The 17,988-nt window shown below is 41.1% G+C and overlaps 1 protein-coding gene across 1 annotated transcript in view; it reads left to right on the top strand.

Annotated features, from left to right (window-relative positions):
• Window positions 1–1,541: 1,541 nt before the first annotated feature.
• Window positions 1,542–17,988, top strand: part of LOC124306891 (transcription factor Sox-5) — a 133,452-nt gene continuing 117,005 nt past the window's right edge. The window contains exon 1 of the mRNA XM_046768017.1: window positions 1,542–4,048. The gene's annotated coding sequence lies outside the window, so the exon portion shown is untranslated. The remainder of the gene's footprint in view (window positions 4,049–17,988) is intronic.

The raw sequence follows: 17,988 nt of genomic DNA, 5'->3' as shown, positions 1-17,988 counted from the left end.
TCAGGCGTCAATTACGTAACAGCCGAGAGGTTCGACCGAGGACGCGTTTTTTTCCTTCCCATTCCGACCCACCTAAGATGCACGTATCACCCATTACGGTATACTTTACACCCATACCTATATATAAAAATACGAAGGGGTGTAGTATAAAAAAGCGCGAGATGCTACGCTGCACTTGTCATACTCCGCACGCACGTTACACGTATCGTATATATAATGTATTACGTATACGTATATTATAGTTATACCTACACACATTATATATATGTATGTATGAGAGATCCCGCGGTTAAAATCACACCGGGTCCGAAAGAGATGGATGGGCGGATCACGACTCAGATAAGGGGAGATGACAGGTGGACCCATGCGACGTTATTATCTCTCCTCGAGGCAGGTAGTCGCGCCCGTTCGGCATCGTACGGGTGGGTGTATTATACTCTATCCCAGAAACGAAGAGGCATATATGAGATACGTACGTATGTTGTACGAGTATATTTATATACACATACGTGACATACGTGTATACGTGTAACGCGCGAGCACGGTGCGGTGTGTGTTATAAGAGAGCGAGGGAACGAGAAGTCGCGGTTGGTGGGTGTGAAGGGGCGGAGGGGGGATGGAGGGAGGATTGGTGGGGTCCGATAAAGTGCTCGGAGCGTGGGCAGTTTCGTTGACACGTTACGCGACGGCGGCGGTGGCGGTGCCTGATCTTCTTCTTCTTCTTCATCTTCTTCTCCTCCTCCTTCTTTTCCTCGTCCCTCCTTGCCTTTGCCTTTGCATTCTCCCTGCTGCACGGCACGGCACGGCACGGATGGATGCAGTGGCCCGGGTCAATGAATGTGGGTATAATCCCCACCGCAGAGGAGTGGAGTAAAGTGGAGAGTAGAGGAGAGGCGAGGTGAGGAGATGAAGATGAAGAAGAAGAAGAAGAAGAAGAAGAAGAAGAAGAAGAAGAGTCGCCGAACAATCCGATCGCGGGAGGAGCGGGAGCAGGAACAGCGGGCATTCAGCGGCGTCGAGGGGAGCGCCGCATTAAGGAACGATACCTTGCATGACTGCTCCGCCGTCCGCAACCTCGCCTCACTTCATCCCGATTCCTCCTTCCTCCTCCCCCCTCTCTTCGCTACTCCCGTTCACCGCGTGCCCCCTCGGCCAAGGGGGAAGGAGGAGGAGGAAGGTGGTCAGACTCCTCACCGTTCCTCGCGCTTCGTTTCTCGTTCCTCGTTCTTTCGCTCATTTATTTACTCTATTTCCCAATGTTGCACAAAGGCACGTTACTTGTCGTTAATAGACGGTGCGCAAGTAACCAACCGCCGACGAACGGCAACGATCAAAGTGAGGTGCGGCGCATCGTCGGATCGGGCGTTTTCCAATTCTTCTCCCAACTTTAAACTCGTGCCTGCTGTTGCTGCTGCTGCTGCTGCTGCTGCCTCGGATCGGAAGAGAGGAAGAGACGTCGAGGTGCGTACACACGTCGGTTGTCTCTCCTCTCCTCTCCTCTCATCTCGCCTCGTGCGTGTGTGCCTGTTACTCCCGCCACTCTCGGCACTCGGCTGGCTCCACGCTACTCCTCCTCCTCCTCCTCTTCTTCGGCCCCTCTCGCCATGCACGGCCTACTACTCCTTCTACCTGGCGAGGCGGTCGGACGTCATGTGTGTATGTGTACCTTGGACTTCAGTGTAAGATCCGAGCTAGCGGCGAGCGCACGGCATTGTGTATTGTTATAAATCGTTTATCGTCGTTCCTCCTCCTCCTCCTCGTCCTCCTCCTCGTCGTTCTCGTCGTCTTAATTCTAATCAACGTCGTCGTTGTTGTTGTTGTTGTTCGATGTTACAACAGTGCCGATCATCCGGTTTACGTTTACATACGTTGATAATAAACTGTGCGCCGTGTGTTTTTCGAGGGTTGAATCACCCCCGACCGCGTCAAATATCGCGCCCCTCCTTCCCCCACCCGATTTTCATCGATGTCGTCGTAGCATCGACAATTTCAACACAAGGATACGTGTCGTCAACCGTCGTACCGATATGAACAATTCCTCATAAAACTGACCAATCTTGCGATAGAAAGAAACGCTCGTCCAGAGATCGTCGTCTACCACCCACCCGAGTCACATCGATCGATCTTTGCTCGCACTCTTTTCCGGAAACACGTGGCTCCTCGCCGGTGCCGCACGAGGTTCCGTGGCGGCAAATTCGTAAGGGAAGAGAGACCGGAAGGAAGAAAATAAGGAAGGAAGGAAGGAAGGAAGGAAGGAAGTAGGGTGTCCTCCCCTCTCCCACCACCCCCATCCCTCCTTAACCATTTCCACGACGCATCTCCCGTGGATATTGTCACGGGATGGAGCCGGCAGCGGGGAAACTCGGCTGGTGTTGCTCGTCGACCCGCAGACAAGGGGTTCTCTTCTCGGCTCGAGGATTGACGGCGAGGCGCGGCTCTAACGCCTAATTAAATCGATTAGACTTTGGGGTTAATTGTTCTGGAAGGCCACGCTCGCCTTGCAGCCTTACAACCCTCCGCGTACGGTTATAACACACGTACCCGCACACCGCCACCACCACAAGGAGGAAACTGATCGGCGGATCGTATGCCAGGTGGAAATAATAACGATCTCCCTCGTTGTTGTATACACCGATCGGCGATCTTACGGCGACACTCGCCTTGAAACTACGACGCCCAAGATACAACGCGAGAGGGCTGAGAGTCCGTCGGCTCTCTGATCAGTCAGTCTGCCCTCGCCGATCGTCTCGATGAAGTGAAATATAATATCGGGAGGCAAGCGTCTCTCTCTCTTGCTCGTCTTCGGCAATCGGTCGCAAGAGACTTACTTACGTTCACAATCAGCCGACGTTGTTCGCTCTGTTATGTTTTATACATGCATCATTGCATACCTGTGAGAGTTGTGACACAAGCGTTTGTCTCTGTAATAACGTGTGTAATGAATAATTCGGCTGTGCTTGCTTAGTTGTGTTTGTTTTCTCGCCGCGATATTAAAACGTTTGATATTACATGCATGTGTAATAATACATGTACGTGTGTGTACGCCGTAAGCAACGGCGGCTCGGTGTCGATTTGACATCGTTCGGTGGATCCTACGTTTTTAAACCCTGCTTTTTTGCTCAATTAGTTTTTATCGTCTAACGTGGTTAACAATATCTTGAAAGTGCTTGAATATATTCACCTGCCGTGTTGATAATGTTGTTACGTTTTATCCCTCGACGTGCCGGTGGTTAATAAATCTATACGTAGGTACACGAGTATAAATATTACGTGTGGTATATATTGTTTGAACGAAGATGAGAAACACTTGAGCGGTTTTTATACATTTCGCGATCATTGACATGATCGTGTATAATAATACGATATTTTAACTATTTGTGATTACACATGTGATAATAAAAAAAAACGTATATATGATATACATATTATACATATGTATATATATTATACATACGTAATAATACCTACCTTTAATACACAACGATCCGTACGTATAATATCGATAACGTGATAGTACACATGATGTTATAACCCGACGATTAAACGATCGTTACAGATCTGTGAAAAGACATAAAATTCTAGTTCGTTGTTGGTTTTTCTTCATTCTGTTTCTTCAATTTCTCTCTGTCTCTCTCTCTCTCTCGCTCTCTTTCTGTCTCTTCCTCTGATCTGCTCTTTTTAAAATTAGTGTGTAAAATGTGTATGTGCAAAGATAAAAAAAAAACGGTGTCAAATAATCGTCGTAACGCTGATATAATAATTTTATATAAATAATATATATATACGAGTGTGCGTATTATCGACACAGCTTATAATAACATAGACCACCGTCACGTGATCTTTACATGAAACATAAAACGTTTATCGTGTGTGAATTTGAGGAGAAGAGAAGAACCAATTGTGTGCCAATCGAACGACGCGTGCGTGATATTAATCGTGGATATTAACGCGTGTATTCGTGGCGATTTTTCGTTCTGTGATCAAGGAAGTGGAATTGTGACGTTGAGAAACGAAAAAATTCACTTGGAAATTGCCGCACAGAAACGGGGTGAGTCTGAATATTTTTAAACAACATCATTCACGATAAACCCGTCATGCAATTTCGCTGCGAGGACGACCAACGAACTCGATATTCGTCGTCGTCTACAAATTCATCACCGTGCAGCTCTTCGTTTTTATCCGATATCTTCTCAAAACTGCGCGAATCCAAGTCCCGATGATTCTTCGAGACCCGATTCAGTTCATCCGTCGCCATTTTTAAATCCTGCACCAGACGGTTGGAAAAAAATAAAAAGAATCTCCTTGCGACTGCGCAACAGTTGCGCAATCGTTTTTTTGTCTCCTCGTACGGTCATACGATTATAAGTTACAATAGTGCGTAATCCGCATTGTCACGTGTCGTGCGGAATCGCGAAAAAATATACATGTGAAACGAGGTTCTCTTCGCTATGTATTTTCATTACGTTACGCGCAATTGCGACGAATCCATACCACATATTATTATTCGCCTTGTCGTTGCAATAGAGAAATCTACGTGCACAAAAGATCGGCGATAATAATTTTCTTTGTTTTCGCACGCTCTTTACGCGGACAAAAGTCACTCCGTTGCACGGCCTGCAATCGATTATCTCTAGCTGTTGCAGCTTCGCGGATTCGAACGGAGCAACGGTAATGACTCTATAACGTCGCCGACGTTTGTTTTTCTCCTTATATTCTCTCTACGCATGGAGCTAAAAGAGGCGAATGACGAAGCTGGACGATTATCATTCTCATTGTACCGCCGATATTTGCACTCTTCGACTCGACTGAGATAATCGCGCCAATTAGATACGCCGGATTGCTCTTTCAAAAAAAAATAAAATAAAACAAATAAAATTGAAGGAATACCGATTCAAGTCTCAGCAGCAGTTTTTCCAAATCCGAGTCTCATGTCCGATAATGTTAATAATAATAATAACAACAACAACAACAATAGTTTGTCAAATAATTTATTTTTCCATTCGTTTGCAGTGTAACGTGCAACGTTAAACGTAAAACATTCGGTCAGGACGAACAATTGTACGTAAATATAATTTTCGCACGAACGTTGGAACAAAAAGGTAGTCAATTTTCGGTCACAACGGCAAATTATAATAAGTCGAACGTGTCAAGAGCGATAAACGTCGTTAATTGAACGGCGTTATAACAATCCCGTACGTACGTGTAAGAGCGCAGGGTGAAAAGAAACATTATTCCGCGGACTCGAGGAATTACGACCAGGTGCCGCCGCCTTTTGCTGCCATGCCGCTGCATCGGTTATACGGCAGCGGTAAATTGCAATAGAACTTATACCTGTGGATGTATACAACCTGTAACGCAAGGTACCCAGATAAATGTGCCCAGAAGTACCTAGAGGCAAACATACCCGTAATACAGTGTATAAGTAAATGCACATAAATCATACCTGTTTAGGGTTGTAACTTTCAATACTCGTTCCGCACTGTCCAAGGATACGTAAGCCAGGTTAAAGTTCCCGTTTCTAATACACGATGTAAACCCGGAGGGAGGTAGACGGGCATTAGGCCTCCACTAATTGGCCGGAGACGTTGTCGAGCTGCGGTATAAAACCAAACTCGGTAAAAGGTTGCGATATATTTTTCTTTTTTCTTATTTTACTTATTCGTCGCAGGGCACGCGCGATTATTTTATTCCCGTGCAGCAAGGAAAGAAGTTTGTCGTGTGCGACAGAAAGGAGAAGCATGTTTGTAGTAGAAAATTTTCGGATTTTGCGTTACATTATATTATAGACGTACGCAATCCGAGCGTTTAGTCGCGACGGATGTTTCTTGGACTTTTTGTTATTAATTTTTTCGTCGCGGTTATTATACTGAAAATATAATTTTCCGAGGAGCAAAAATTTACGAGGCATGAAATGTAGGAAAAATCGTCGAACACGTGTTTTAGATATCGAGGATCTTCGTTACGCCCACGGATTTCGCGGGTACGTATAAAATAATCGAGCCTTGGTCCGCGCGGTCATCGATCTTCATTAAATCGATGGGAATAGAAATCCGGTCGATGGGATCGCCGGGAATCTGTGAACGGTTAAATCGTCATCGGGATCGTCTATACATAGATATTGTACGTAGATTTGTGTACCTGTGACAGAGAGCGAAAAATTCGTCATTCGTCTTTCTCTCTCTCTCTCTCTCTCTCGGCGATTCGTATAATATGCGTGACGTACGTATAACCGCGCTTGGAATTTTTATCTCGACGACGTTGTAACATATTATAATAATGTCATATTTTCACACCACGGCCGGGGATGATAGGCATTCAAAGCCGGGTTACAGCAATCAATTAAAGTGAGTGATGATCGCCGGTCGTTTAGCGTTTTTCATACCGGTAGGTAGGCATACCTATAATACGCGGAGGAGAGGATGTACGATAGATATATGCTTGTTTACCCCGCTCTCGTTATATTTCGCAGATCTGTTTGATCTGCGCGTTACGCTTTCTGAATTCTTATGTCACCAAAGTGACACCGCCGGACGCAAAAGAGCCTAATTTATGTATGACGTGTCGCAATTTTCGTTTTTATCTTTCGAAAATTGTTTTTTCACCCAATTTTCTTTTTTATTCTATCTCCGTATCGCTATTTTTACACATTTATACGAGCGAACAAATCATCGAGATCTTCTTTCTCGTCAACCTTTCGGATGGAACGAGAGAGTAAAAATAAGAATTCTGCAAACACGCGTACATGCTTTAGGTATACATATAACAACGTGTAATAGATTCTGTCGCTATTTGCATTCCTGAATTGATGAATTTTCTCAAAGACGCGTACGGATGATAACAACAACGGTCCGTCCGTAAAATATACGCGTCTACCATTTTAATATCGTAGTCGAGAACCTGCTAAGAAAATTTTACGTAATCCGTAATCTTTCTCAAGCTGCCCCCGAAATTTTCTGCGGAAAATATCTGCGAGTGAATTATGTTGTATAAACTTTCGTCATATCTGTTATCCTTTTCGTTCTGTTGCTGACCGGAGTGATGCTGCAACCAGAATTCCGTTTTCGTAATAATATGATTAGGAAGAACTAAGTATAGTACGCATATATATACATATATATGCAGTAAAAAATTATCGTCACACGAAAGACATTCACTCGCTTCTACCCGTTTAACATTCGCACGTTATTGTATTTACCGGTAAGTGATTCACGCCTGCGTCACTCGCTAAGAAATTCAATAAGCATACACTTTGGAAATATGGTGAAATATTTCAACTATATATATATATATATATATATATATATATATATATATATATATATATATATATAAATATATAATAATAATATAATATATGCGTCGAAATAATGCATTTTCTAGCCGGGAACGAGAAGGAGGAAGAATGAGAAATTTTTGTGAAAGAACGAAAATAAAGCACACCATTTTTACCTGTATAATATATATATATACGGTAACAGTATAAGCGACGTTAAAAAACTACCTCTGTTTATCACTATTATAAAACTCTCGGTGCGTGCGCCGTGTATTATAATATGTATACATACATACATGCATACGAGAAAGGTGTAGCGTGATAACGATCTCCGTTATGATCCTTGTTAAATGAATATCAAGATTTGGAAACACAGCGCTGTAATGCACCTGTGCCTTACACGGAAAGACACTAAGAGTAAGAAGGTTCGGAATAGAGATAAAAATAAAAAAAAATAAAATAAAATAAAGAAAACTAACTGAGCCACAACTTTTTTTTTTTTTTTTGTTTTTTTATTCACATTTACATACCTATATGCAGTAGGTACGTAATATTTGTATTATTATATATTTCTCTTGAGGTCGTAAAGCGTTTGAAAAACTCACGATTTCAATTCGTGCCGGTCGATCGGGAGGCGGAAAAGTGATCAAGGGACCGGTGAATAATATTTGTGAGAATAATAAAATATAATAATCCTGAGCGGAGGATGACTTTTTTTTTCTTTTTTTTTTTTATTGTTCAAAAGGTTTTCAGTCAGTCGCGTTGCTCAATCGTCGAGTGGCATCGCCGTTTCGTGATCTGACGAATGAACGCCGTAAATTTCGGTAATAATTAGAGGCCGCGAGGCGATTCGAGATATTTTTCATCCGATCCAAAGGTCGCGGGGCATGCATCCCATTACCCTCGTACAGCACCCGCCGTTTATCGTTATATTTACATCCGTTTAAGCCGTACTTTGGACACTTGAATAATTTCCTTTCAAAGGATTATGAGCAATACCGAATACAATTGAGCATAATCGGTGAATGTTTGTTTCTCGAGGTTCGCAAATATCTATTCATCCCGTTTACGTGCAATTAGACGATTAATAATTATTGTACGCATTAACAGACGTCTAATATTGTTGATTCCTCACGTACGATATGCTGAATAAAAAAAACAAAAAAAAGAAAAAAAACAACAAAACTCGGGAATAATTGAGGAAAATTACGTTCAATCGAATAAATTTAGTTTCATGGAATTGAACGGACACTCTGCTGGAATTATACCTGTAATTTATTTCTTCGGTGAATATAATTAATTGTTCTACTCGGATAGAATAGGTTTTATTTTTTACAGATGATACGCGCGCGCACGCAAATCATGCAAGTGCAGCGAACTTTGATTGTATTGGATGTGGTAAAACCTCGCAGATACAAAACGAAACTCAAGACTGTAAATTGAGTCTTGTTATTTTCTTTGGAATAAATGAGGAAGTAACAGGATTAATTTATCGTTTATTCTTACGATTTTTAAAAATTGCCTCAATCGAAGTCAGCTTCGAAGTTTTAGCACTGCAAAGTTTCGCGCTCTTAACAAAACGGTACAATAACGTGCCTTGCAATGTACCGTAAAGAGCTTAAAACGTTTTATAACGAACTTACAAATGATACCCGTTTCATTACGTCAATAAATTATAACTTTCTCGTACATAATTGAATGTTATTCATCATACTCGCGCGTATAGTACACGTACGTGTGTCATAATGTATACGTAGTATTTAACCTGCAGCTACGCCTTGTGCGTAATTTTTGTAAACGACATTTAGCAGCGTGTATATAATTCTTCACGCTGTTAATTGAACCGTTAAACAAATCAGTCATACCTACAGGTATAATCGTGTCTGCGGCTCAAAACCAAGAGAATCGTCCCACGTCGAGTGTCAAAGCTTTTCCCCCTGACTTAAATTCTATAATTCAAAATGTCACGGGAACATTACAATTATTAAAAGTATACGTGATTTTTTACACCTGCAGAGACTCTGCGTGTCAACGAACTTGATTATACGAAAAATACTTCATCCGACAACAAGATTCAACGGATAATACGACGAAAGATTTGGGTGAAAAAAATAAATAAATAACAAAGTTGTTTCGAGTTGAATTTACCACGCTTACGTATAGCTATATAATATTTGAAACCTCGAAATTTAAACAATCGGAGCTTCGCAAATATGTTATTTTTTACCGAATCGTTGCCTTTTGTAACACGTGTAGAGCAGCCGTCGTCGGTACAAAGTGGAGTAATCACGATTGATCACGGTCTAATGGCCATCGATGCGACAGATCCTTTTTTATCCGGCGTTAAAAGTTTCGTGCATCATCCCAGGATCGTAAGGAGATTCAACTAGCCAGCGAACATGTTACACCGCAGCGTAAGACGAAACTCGTGTCGTTTTTCACCGTTTCCTCAATTTTCCCAGCAGCACCTCGTACAATAATTATGCCGAATGACGCGCGTTGATCGGTGGACTGGACCTTCCGAAAATAGTCGTAAGTGTTGAAGGGGCGATGAGAAGAGGGGGGCGGGGGGGGGGGATGCATAGGTCGAGCCTAATTAGTCAGGTATATATTATCTGGAATCTCAGGAGGCGAGTTTTGTAGGCCTCCTTAGTTTTATGTTGGTTGGTACGCGGCTAGGCGGATTTCACCAGGATTAGCATACAAATCGATTTAAAGAGGAGATAAATGGCCGCGGCTCAAAGCCGTCTCACGTTAAAGCCGACTTCGACTCGCGAGCATTATCTTGTCCACTACCCGCGAGATTAACGCTTTAATGCTTTATATGCACACACGCGCACACACATGCGCGCGTACATACACGTATACTACCGTTTTATTCTCTGCTCGTTTTAATCTTACTCAGTTTACGCAGATCTTCTTATTTTTCCATTATTTTCTCATCGATTTATTAAGCTTATGGGATATCATGCGAGACGCGGGTATTTTATTATAAAATTTTAAACGAACCTTTGCACCGCGGACGATCATTTTCGGGTTGATACCAGCTGTAATGGATAAATAATATCGACGCGTAGAACTTTTCGCAAGATTTTCTCCAATTGTTTTCGTACCATGCCTATTACGTCTGTGATACGAAGCAGATATGTATCATACGCATAACGATTATGCTGCCGCATCGAGCCAAACACGATACACTGTAACCACTGAAACCTGTCATTTCGAAAGAGCATTACTGGGCATAGCCTTCGGAAATTTTCGGGAACACCAGCGCGTAGAAAAAACTTGAGCAATCGAGAAATCCGTTGATATGTTGATTTACTAATCTTGAGTAATTGACGAGTAAATATCATTATATACTAGAGTACCGGCTTATTATTGTACGCTTACCTCAAAATTATGCATGAATTATATTTCTAGATATAAATATATGTATATGTACGCACGTACCTGTACGATCAGATTACGGAAATGTAGCTGCACTTTGAGTATTACCGTAAAAAAAAAAATTAAGAGGAATAATAATAATAATAATAACAACACTAATAATAATAACGTCGACTAGCAACGCCGTTATATACGTGTACAAAAATCTAACACACCTAGACGATGCTCATGTTATACCGGACTTCGTTGTATTATTATTCGGTAAATATACGTCTTGCGATTGATGCGCAAACATCAGGAACTTACTATTCAAAACTTACTTCCATCGCCTTATGCATTCGCATATCTTTTACGACGCTTGTGTTATACTCACGTACGTAGTCCGATGATATTCTTCTTATTATTAAACTTTTACCGTAGGAAGGAATACCGTAGAATGATGAACGGGCATTTTTATAGTCGCAAATGAAACCAATAAGTATTAGCTGCAGTAATTATAACCAGTGTATTAATTATATTACATACAAATCAAGTTACATTTATCATTTTTTGACAAACTTCGAAAGTTACGGCTTTCCGAAACTTGTATCGCATAATCGGAAATTTCGCATATATACATATATATATATGTGTACATTATACAGTTACAATACAGAAAAATTTGCAAATAATCGCCAAACGTAAAAATTATTTATTATACGACTGTCGGTTCTGCGGTAAACTGACCCGGAATATTATAGTCTCATCTTAATAATTATCACCTCATAGTATGTGCGACATAGAAATGAAATGTTTCCAACCGTAACGAGCCTAATAATTATACTTATCTGTCTAGGGAGTATGCGTGAAATTTTTTCCGACACTAGATAATTCTTAAAAAAAAGCGGTACAATTATAATTTTTTTATATTCCTCGTTAATCTTTCACAATTGCACTGTGCAAGAGAAAATAATTACGTAATAAAATGATTCCGCGAACGAATTATTTGCGAAAAGTTAAATCGACGGTATAATGAGTTTTAAAAAACGGACCAACTTTATAGGCATTATTCTCTATTCCATGGTAAATTCAATCCAAGTCAAATAAAATGCCCCGAAATCCTCTCTCTCTCTCTCTTTTTCTCTCTTTCGCCTCCTCCGTTACGTCGAGTAAGCAGTTAAGCGCGACTCGAGAGACGATCAGGTGTATCGTGACGTGTAAGAAAGAAGACGGAGGTGCGGATTCCGTTCGTCCGTCCGTTCGCCGGTCGGTCAGTCGAACCTAACCGCGGATATAAATCATGGGTGGATGGTCCAGCGACCTCTTCTCTCTACCCGTAAGATCTCGGTCTTGGTCTCGGCCCTGGCCCAGCGGGACGGACGTTAGGATAGCAGGCTCGAACGGAGAGCGCGAGGTGGGAGGAGGAAGAGGGAAGAGGGAAGAGGCAGCCGGAAAGACTCGGCAACTGGGCCACTCTTGAAACGGATGAACAGGTGAGCGAACGTAAATCAGGGTGGCGGGAGGCGGGAGGCGGGAGAGCACTTAACGCTGGACCAAAACCAGCTGCTGTCAACCGAGATCTGCGCGCGCGCGTCGCTTCAATTCGTTCTTCTCGGCTGATCTCGCCTCTCGCGCTTTTATACATTATGCGCGATATGCGAACCCAGGGAATTATGAGCCGTGCGTGCCGCCTCGTATTCCCGAAATTCTAACTCTTTCCCCTCTCTCTATCTTTTTTTCGTTTAACAAGCCCCGACTTCTCGTTCTTACTTACTGGACCCAGCATCGCGATCACGCTGCTACTGTTATCTTTTCGATGCTTGAGTCTCTTTGGTTCCAGTTTGCTGTCTTTTTATGATTTGTTACTTTACTTTACTCATTTCTCAACCTTATCTATCTTATTATTGTCATGCTTATGTTTTCCTCGTTTAATTTGATAATTTGCATGCTTCGCTGTCTTGCTGGACTTAGTTTTCTTCATTCGTCACTTCTTGCCTTTGTCATTTTTATTTCGCTCTATGTATTTAATGTTTTCCTTGTCATTTTTGCCAAAGGCATTCCAAGGCGTGATAAATTAATCACCGTCGTCATCGTCGTCATTACCTTTTTCCTTCTTTTTCTGACAAAAATTGTTACACGCAATGTAATTCGTTATTATGTGGCTATTATAGGTGCACGAATATGATCGTGCGTGTCGCGCGCGTCAAGAATTTGGCCAATCTTCAATCGGGCGTAGGTATAAATCGTTTCGCTGAAGTATTTTTGATCGGTTTATCATATTTCAATTTTAACGCTGCGTCTTCGCAATCATTCGACCAAAAATTCCACCTCCGAGAACAAAAATTATGTTACCACAAGTAACGTCTCCATTCGAATCATTTTCAATGTAGAATATGAACACTGTTTTTTCTTTCAAATATTCTGTTCTTTTTAACTCTGGCGCCGCAATTCGAATGATTTTGTTTGATATTTGACGATGGTGCAAAGGCTACAAAATGATTCTTTTCAATTATTCTAACTGACAAAATTATCCGTTTGATCGACGGATGGTCGAATGTGACGGGAAAACGGAGATATCTTGTTATTTTAAGCTATGATGTCTTGGTCGAATTTTTTCAATTCCCGGGGTTCCAATTAGCCAAACGAAACATTGATTACGACGACGAGAAGCAAATAAGGTTGTCTCCGATTGTGGTTCACAGAATTATCGCATCATTTTCCCTTAGCAAGTAAAATTTTCAATTCTCTTTCTGTGAATAAGATTCCTCGCGTTGATCGAAAACTTTGATCTCTTCTTCTTTAGTATACAATCACTATAATCGGAGTAAATTTTTCTTTTCCGTACCGTCGTTTGTTAAATCGATGATCTGGTTTTGAAACCGTTTAATAAAAATTTGTTTTTCAAAACTATAAAAGTTTTTTTTTAAAACGTTCGAATAAAAATCCAGTTAGATCAATACACGATTATATCATATGTTATAACCATGCGAAATTTTTTGAAATTTATTCATAGTATACTCGTTCAAACCGGTTTCCGAGAAAATTTCTTTCTACAAGATCAACAAGTTTGTACATTTCCACGATGAAATGATAAAATAAATGGATTATATTGTATATACTATGAAATCGATAATCGTATACTTTCTATTGTACGCGTACTATGTATCAATTTTTTTTTTGCCTCCAGTCGTTCATCTAATTTCAGAAAAGATTTCAACATAAGGAAAGGAACTAGACGTTTTTTTTTTTTTTTTACAATGGCAGGAAATCGGTGAGAAGAAATTGAATCATATAATCTGCAATATAGAAAAGAAATTCTTATCTCCAAAATAATGAATTTTTAAAGTGAACAGATGTAGGTTTTATTCATCGATCAATCGTTAAGATTTAAATAAAAAAAAAATTGAAGAGAAATCTCTTATAATATAACGTTATTATATTATAAATTTAAAATTGTTTCCGATTTCTAATTATGTAAAGAGACTTAAAAAATACAACGCGACAGAAATTTTATATTCTCATGAAATTTAAACGTGGGATCGCATTATCACGGCTCTAATCGCTGTCTCGGTATAAGCAGTCCTCGGGATATCATCGAGGTGTAAGGCGTTCGGGAATTATACCTGTTACAACGCGTTAAGATGACCGCCAAACCGGCCATCGCTCGTAAATAACTTGGGCACGGATTTCTAAATTCTTTTTCCACGAGAATGTACTCGTGCTTATACGCCGGCCTGGACCAAACATGCCATCCTCCTCTATTTTCTTTCAGCATTTTGTCCGCAGCTATTATTCTATTTGGTCCTTCCACGAAAAAATTTCGTATCTACGCTTATTACCCTACAGAAATCAAAAATGATGAAATGAAGTGCAGAAAAGTACGCCAATGTGATGTACGTTATATATATGGGGCATTCCACGTCAATTCGACCAGGGTCTGACCCTCACCCTCTTGGATTTTGTCCGTAATTTCTTATATTGTTGTTTCAACAATTACACAAATTGTGTAATCAAAATTATCGAAACCAAAATCAGAGTGGGCAGGCAAAACGCTAATTTCTTCTTACTAGTTTTTCAACCAATTAACAATTCTTTGTTAGTAGTTTTGATTTTTCCTTCAGCTATCACGAAATTTCAATCAAAATCCAGAAATGAAAAATCGAAATAACCAAAACAAATTCTCCATACATGTATTACAAGATTAGTGAAAACCAATTGCTTGTAACGTATCCCCAATTATAAACTCTTTTAGTCGAACTAGAGAAAAAAAAAATGACCCGATTATTTTATGCTTCTCTACTTTGTTATATCTGGACATGTATACCTGGATGGCTTTTTTCGTTCATTATGAAAAATGCGAAAGCCAAAAATTGAGCTCAATTTTCTGCGCCTACACGTCGAATTATATCGTAATAAATTATTCGCACCTACGCGCAAACCGTCGACTTGGATGATACAGTTTCTTTCTCGCGTCCCATTTACGTGGTTTACTTCCTTGCGAGGTTGAAGTTCGTAATGTTATTGTAACGATTCATTTTTGGCAAAAATTGTTATTACGGAACTTGCCATAGAAGTCATTGAAATTACATAATTCAGTAAATGGCCGCGAAGCATTTCAAAATTATACACTTATATTTTCTAAATTCAACTCCTTCACGGATTACATATTCCGAATATATAAAAAAGTTAGTTTTCTTTCTCCACTTGGTTACCTCAACGTCTGTGATACCATACTTTGACTTTACTCGTCCCTCATATTTTATATTTTCCCCAAAATCGATTCAGCTCACAGTTGAAGCGAAAGGTGAGAAAACGACGAGATAAAAATTAACGATTCGCGAGTCGAGGCAAGGCGGAATCTTTTTTAATTTTTTTTCTTTTTCTTATTTTTTTGTCTAAAATACCCAAATAATCCAACCAGATGGACGGAGAGAGCCGGTATACGTACGTATACAATATATATAGGTATAATGTGAGCGTGGAGGAGGAACAGAAACGATCGAGACGACAGCTGAAGTGGAGCTGTACAACTACCACCACTATGCCGCTAGCCCTTTGGGATGAATCGATACAGAAGAATTTGTTAAAGAGAGGAACGTCGGGAATGGTGGAGGAGGAACGAGAAGAAGAAGAAGAAGAAGAAGAAGATGCTGGAGAATGGGAGGAGAGAGAGAGAGAGAGAGAGAGAGTGGCGAAAGGGGGTGAGGAGTGCGGGAAACGAGCCGACCCGATACCGTTACTGGACTCTGGAGGCTGTAATAAAGTAAATAAGGAGCCTTGCCCAACAACTTGACTCTCCGTGAAGCGAGAGGTTTTTTTTTTCCTTGTATTTTTTTTTCTACTTTGCTCCTCTTCTTTTTCTCTTCTTTTCTCTCAGATTTTTCTGTTTCTTCTTTTGTATACCTTACCTTCTCTCTCCCTCTCTCTCTTTCTCTCTCTCATTTTTATTATACTTAGATATTATTATGGTACAGGTACTATATCTGTTGCAGCGTCTTTTCTTTCCTTTGATTTTTCCCTCCTCCTTATCTTTTTACATTCTCTTTTCATTCCGAGTCTCGTTCTCTTTTCTCTTCTCGTTCATTCTTTCAGTCTTGTTTCTTGAATCTTCTCCGTTGCCGCGACCGCCGTCAGAGGCAGGAGAACGGAGGATTTTACTCCAAGATGAGGCTCTCGGGCACCGTTTGACTCTTGATTGATTTTCATATAGGCACGTGTATAATACACATATACGCGTACACGCATAGGCCTACGTATTGTATACAAGAAAATGTGCGACGCTGTGAAACGGAGAAAAAATTCTTTGCCAATTGTCTACGTCGGTGTGTGTATAAAGAAAAGAAAAAAAAAGCAGAAAAATTTCTCACTTTGCGTACACAATTGTCATATGTACGTCCATTAGTGCAATGTTACTTCGACCTACGATACGTATACCTGTGCGTACGCATGTAATACGCAGATATAAATATTCAAACAAGAAACTCGCGTAATCGCGATAAAATCAAGGTTCACTGTACCTGCGGCAAGGCTTGAACACGTAATAAATCCGCGAATTGTGTTTCTTTCTTTCCCTCTTTCCCTCTCTCCTCTCTCATCCTCGTTTCAAAAACTTTTGTGCCGTTTTTTTTTATTTCTTTTCGCCTCCTCGATTCTCTTTATTATTCACCGCTCGCCCGCGTGACGCTTTTTCACGGCAAATAATCCGATTCGTTGTATTTTAATTTTTGAACCGCGGTATAATACAACAATTTGCGCAGTTGATTATAATTATTTATCCGAGGCTGCCACAACCGGCACTTACAGTGTATTACGAGTGTGTAAATATCGTCCCCGTATTTATCGTAACGTGCATCATCGCGCACGCTGCCTGTGTACAAGATTGATTATACTCCTCAACGAAACTAATATATCCGGAAATTAAATGCGGGGAATACATTAAAATGAACAATTAGGCCTCGGAGCCACTGCGTCGGGGTCAAACGGGCCAGCGGCTCGCCTACGGACGGAGAGACGGAGAGAGAGAGAGAGAGAGAGAAAAGAAAAAGCAGAAACTGAAAGAAAAAAAGAAAAGCAGATGATAAAAGGAAGCGCGAGAGGAGAGCACGGGCCGAGGGGCCTCTTCGTGCCACGGATAGACGTCTACCACTACCGTATCTGCCTCCACCACTTCTACACGTCTACCGTCCGTCGCATCGCATCGGTCCATAACGGAGGATACAACAAAGACACACATCTCCGTCGGTGGCTGGCTGCCGGCGGAGTCGAACCCGAACCTGGTGGCTGGTGGCTGGCTGCCTTTGCGTATTATACACACTTTGCCGTACACGGTACCTTTCGTTGCCCCCGTGCGCCTTTGATCCTCGACGCGATTCCGTCTATTCCTATACGCACACACGCACACACACATATATATATAGGAATATACGCTCACGCGTGTGTATATCATACACGTACGCATACGTACGATACGAAGATGCGTGTATGGTGTAACCCGTGAACGGGAAGGTGCGCAACGCGATGTCTCTATGGCCTGCTGGTCTCCTGTGTAATACGCATAAAGGCTCATTGTGCGAACCATGGGTAGTACGGTTGATTCGAGTGGGCAGAGAGACTCCCGGTCGAATATGTGGAGGGAAAATCCATCTTTCTGTCTCAGTTTTTTTTACGTATCAATATCTAGGCAAACAATTTCACATGACGCGTGTCTATAACGTATCGGATCCGTGGGTATTTTACGTTACAAATGTGCTAAAACTGACTTTGCAATTAGGGCCTCAGTTATGGACACTTGTATATATCCTGTGTGTAATATGTATGTACGCATTGTTGATACAAATGCATGGGGTGAA

Source organism: Neodiprion virginianus, chromosome 6 (genome assembly GCF_021901495.1).
Source record: "Neodiprion virginianus isolate iyNeoVirg1 chromosome 6, iyNeoVirg1.1, whole genome shotgun sequence".
NCBI lineage: Eukaryota > Metazoa > Arthropoda > Insecta > Hymenoptera > Diprionidae > Neodiprion > Neodiprion virginianus.
Note: the sequence above shows the minus strand (reverse complement) of the source record. Positions and strands in the feature narration are given on the sequence as shown.